A 4,700-nucleotide genomic window follows, 5' to 3' on the forward strand; every position below is an offset into this window, starting at 1 on the left:
TGAGAGTCGGTTACAGTTTCTTCAGTCTCCCCACTCTGCCTAGCTCTGTGGTGCCCACCGTGACCTTGTCATTGAGTCCCAGGGTAACGTGTTTGGCCTGGGATTCGGGAGTCACCTGGCTGCGTGACACACCTGATGTCTGTGCCTAACGCTCAGGCGGCCACCCTCATCCAAATCAGTGTGTTTCCGGGGCCTGCTGGCATCTCTCTACCTGGCGACAGGTGAGGGGCACAGAGAACATGGAGGCTCCCTGGGAGGACACTTGGACTCATCTACTTTATACCGGACACACTCACCAGCTGTACCTGGGCAGGCGCAGACGTCTCCCACATCAGGCAGCAGGGCAGCACTGTGGGAAGGGCGGCGGGACTCAGAGAGGTCCTGGCCACTGGAGAGAGTGACACACTGCTCACGCAGTGAGGTCTGCTGGGTGGGATTGACCTCCTCCTCCTCCCCGCTGAGCCTGGGGGTGCACAGAAGAGAATGTTAAGCTCAGAGAGATCGGGCACCACGGCCTCCCCGGCTGGTCCTGATCAGGGGACACAGGCAGAGGTCCCAGAGGCGGTGAGGCCACCCCTGAAACAGGAAGAGGAAAACAGCCCCCCTAGGACTGCGGCTCAGGGAGGCTGCCGTGGGGTCTGAGGAAGCAGCAGGCGCCCAGTGCACCGGCCACAGGGCACAGTGACCAGGAAAGACCCCGCCCTCCCCTGCACGGTGCAATCAGGACACGCAGCGCAGCGACCCGCAGCACTTGCTGCAGCTGCCGTGCGTTTGAGTCCCGCTCTCCCTGCCCAGCTGCAGGGAATAGACGCACCTGAGGCAGCGTGGACTTTAGGAGATCTCGGGCCTTCTAGGCCTTGTTCTCCCAGTACTGTGAAATGATGTGAAATTTTTCTCTCTTTCTTTCTTGTCTCGGTATACTACCTGCTGTGGAATCCCTGCCAACAACCGAAGGCTACCCTGGCAGAGAGAAGCTGTGCCTGTCCTCCCGGTCACCTCCCATGGGAGAGGGAGGTGGTCACCATGAGTGCAGGGACACCTGAGACTGGTTAGCTCATCTCGGGTCACAGGACTCCAGCTTATTAAACTGGAGAAATTCGTGGGAAGTGGAAACCAGTGTGAGAAGCACCAGGTCGACAGACGCACTCTTGCCAGGCAGGCTGGGTGGGGCGGATCTAGTCAGCACCCTCTACTGCTCCCTGGAGCGAGATCTCCAGGGGGTGCCGTGGCGCTCACAGCCCGTGACTGTCACACTCACCAGGGCTCCACGGGCTCTTGTCCTTCCTCTTGCTTCTCGTCACCTTGAGTTACTGCAAATACAGTCAGACAGGACCAGGCACCAGAGGTACTTGCCTCATGGTCAACACAAACCCAGGGGCCTGTGTAATGCATGGGGGAAAGTACTGCTGGTGTGAGATCAGTATTCCATGGGGAATATTCCAGGTGACTTCAGGCTGTGTCTTCTGAGAAGTGGCCAGGCTGCCTGTTCAGAGTGCCTGGGCAGAGTGTCCCTGGATTGGTCCATTAGTGTCACATTGTCCTCTGTCCTGAGTCTTGGCAAACAGTGAAACATATTTTCCCAGTGAACAGGAAGAGCCTGCCTAGTGGCTCTAGACATGTGGCTACAAAATGCCGTCTTTAGTCCATCAGCTGCTGTGGCTGCTATGGGTACAGATGGGATGATCCACGGAGATCAGATGACGGCTGCAATCTCCATACTCTCAAATAGGAAAGATCTTTGCTGCTACTTAGAGAACAGGATACTTTTTATTCAAGGATATGGAGTGTGTCAAGGGCCCTGCCCTGTTTTCAGGGATAATTCCAGACTCATTCCAGAGGTGTTTGTATTCTGGTGGTTGGACGGCCATTTATGAAGGACAGGTCAACATAGAGTAGAGAGAGACCATGGTCTGGAGTTGAGGAGTCATCAACACTATCTCCAAAGACATAGGCAAGAATATCCACCCACTCAGACAGTCACTAATGCTCAGAGTACGCTGTTCGGGATCAGCATTTAGAAAGGACATTGCAGGAGACAATAGATGTCCCACCTGCAAAGAATGGGCTCCTGCAGACACCTGTGTGCACATGTGTCAGTGGTGGCTGTGGTTTGTCACAATTTCTTCAATGTCCCCACTCTGTGAGCCCTGTGTTCACCACCCTGAACCTGCCATGGAGCCCAGCAGGCACGGAGTCTACCCACAGAACAATCTGGAGTCATTCTCTTTATAACAGAGCACTCACTAGCTGCATCCAGCGCACTGGAGCTGCCCTGCTCAGCAAACAGGATGGCACCGGTGCAGGCAGGCTGGTCAGTGTCAGCCAGGTCATGGTGACTGGCAGAAGTCGTGTGGCCTTCACCCAACGGGCCCTGCAGGACTCCATTCAACTTCTCCTTCTCCTGCTCCTCTCTGCTCAGCCTGGTGGGATAAAGAATAGGACCGAACCAAGAGGGACTGGACACCAGATCCAAGGCGGTGCTGATGACAGCCATGAAGGACCGGCCACAGAGTGCAAGGGGCTGTCATTTAGAAAAGAAAGAAAACTATCCTCTTATGAGAAAGGAAGAATGTGGGTGCCTCGAGGGCAGGAGTGAGAGAGGAGCAAGTGCTCTTTGCACTGGCCGCATAAGGAGCTGCTGAGGAAGGGGACACAACACTGTCCCCTTTGGTACAGTGTTGGCAGGCAGCACACACAGAGAACCACGAAGTGGCTCAGTCTCCTGCGTGGACCGTGCTGACTGTTCCCGCAGCGGCACAGTGAGCACAGGCTCCTGAGAGTGTAGGTCCAGGAGCTCTTGTGCCTTCTAGGACCCCGTCTAGCAATGCAGTGACATGGTGGAAATATTTCAGTCTGCTCATATCCCCTGCTATGGGGTCACTTCCAACAACCGAAGGCCAACCACGCAGAAAGCAGATGGCATCTCGTACTGAGTTCAGCCATGGGAGGGAGAGCAGGTAGATTCCATGATTGTAGAAATCCCTAAGACTGACTTGTTCTAGTTACTGGGAAGTGCCTTGAAGACAGTGAACAACCTTGTTAATGGAAGGAATTTTTCACTGGTTCTGTGAATGTCATCAAAGAACAAACAGTTTTCATGCACCTTTGCTGTGAAATCTGTGGCTACTTTGACATCTTGGCCAGTGCAACTGGGCCTCCCCTATTTTACCCACCCTCCTCCAGACCCTGCTTGCTCATTGCTACCTGGGGGCTGGTGGTTCTTCTTCCTTCTCCTCCTCCTGCTCTTCGTGGTTTTCTGCATAGAATTTCAGAAACGTCCAGTCAGACATTGAGTAGCTCCACACCATCCCTACGAACACCGGCACATATCTCTAAATGTCTATGGTAAGAAAACCTAAGACATAGTTGACTAATTGCTGGAGTATGAGTCTGCAGAAATTTGAGAAATAAAACAAAAGGCAGTAGCAGTCATAAAGTGCCCAAACCCTTTTGGATGATTTACCTTCTGACACCACCATTTTCTCATGGTGAAGATTGGAGAGAAATCTATTAATGCATCTGGGAGTGCGAGGGGCGGTGGTAGCTGTTGGAAATACACCAAGAGCATTCTGCCTTCCTCGCAAATCCCACCCTCCACACAAAGGATTTCACTAGAGTTCAACCACCTGGGGCTTTCCCAGTGGCTACCAGGCCTGTGGGAAGGAGACTCCCCAAGCCCAGGTGCCTCTAATCTTCTTTTTTCCTCCAAGGAAAACCCATGAAAAAAGAATTGATAAATTCTAGGTCATGATGCATCAGGAGGAAGGACAGAGTGGGGACATTGGGACCTCCACCCTGAGCATTCTGTCCTCTGCTCCCGCCGGCCAGCCCTGTTCCTGTCGTGGCCATAAATGTGACGTGCAAACCAGGACAGCCAGGTAAAGAGCCACATTGTGAGTGGAGTGTCTTGTGAGCCAGCACCTGGGAGCAGCTCAGAGTCCTGAGGGCCTGTGTCCACTCACCTGGGCTGAGCGTGCGGGCGAGGTGCTCTGCCAGCCTGCGCCCCTCCGCCAGGTGCTCACGGAGGCCCTGGCCCTGCCCGCTGTCAGGATTGTCCTGGAGGAGGAGGGCCTGCAGGTGCTGCTGGAGGAGAAACGAGCCGTCTTTCCCCTCTTGCAACACCTGCCTCAATAGGGTCAGCTCTCGGGCCTGCTGCTCAATGACCCTATTGGCTTCCCTATGGTGGGAGAAAAAGCAAATATGAAAAGGCACAGTTGACAATAGATTATATAGGCCATGGCAGACAGTTCTATGAAGATGTCCCCAGGAAGCCCTTTAAGTACAATTCTAGCACATACTTGGTGACCTACTTATGGCAAAGAGAGAGAAGAATGAGCAGGGAAAGCCTCCCGTGCGTCACAGACTGCCCCTGTGAGATCCTTGACGCTCCCTTCCTGTTTCTCCTGTAAGAGGAGCCAGGTGTCTTCCTGAATCGGCTTCACAACGGTGTCCCTCAGTCCCTCACTGTGGCCAGGGCCTTTTCCACGTGAAGACACACCCAGCACGTTCTGGAGCGACTGGACATGCAGCCACAGGAAGCAATGTGGCAGGTCCAGCTGGGGCCAGTCGAAAGCATGAAAGACACAGGATGACCAGGCCAAGGGGACAACATTCTTTGGGCAACAGACTCAGAAGCCACATTCAGTCAGGGTGAGTGTGATTCAGAGTAAATGGGACGGTGACTGCACAACATTGTAAAG

General features: G+C 54.0%; 1 long non-coding RNA gene across 1 annotated transcript; it reads right to left on the bottom strand.

The window, feature by feature from the left end:
- Nucleotides 1-416: 416 nt before the first annotated feature.
- Nucleotides 417-4,021, bottom strand: LOC138397876 (uncharacterized). The gene is made up of 3 exons (XR_011235919.1): nt 3,963-4,021; nt 3,205-3,256; nt 417-463 (listed from the first exon to the last, which is right to left on the bottom strand). It is a non-coding gene; the product is annotated as an uncharacterized lncRNA (long non-coding RNA).
- Nucleotides 4,022-4,700: the final 679 nt, after the last annotated feature.

This window comes from Eulemur rufifrons, chromosome 17 (genome assembly GCF_041146395.1).
Source record: "Eulemur rufifrons isolate Redbay chromosome 17, OSU_ERuf_1, whole genome shotgun sequence".
NCBI classification, from domain to species: Eukaryota; Metazoa; Chordata; class Mammalia; order Primates; family Lemuridae; genus Eulemur; species Eulemur rufifrons.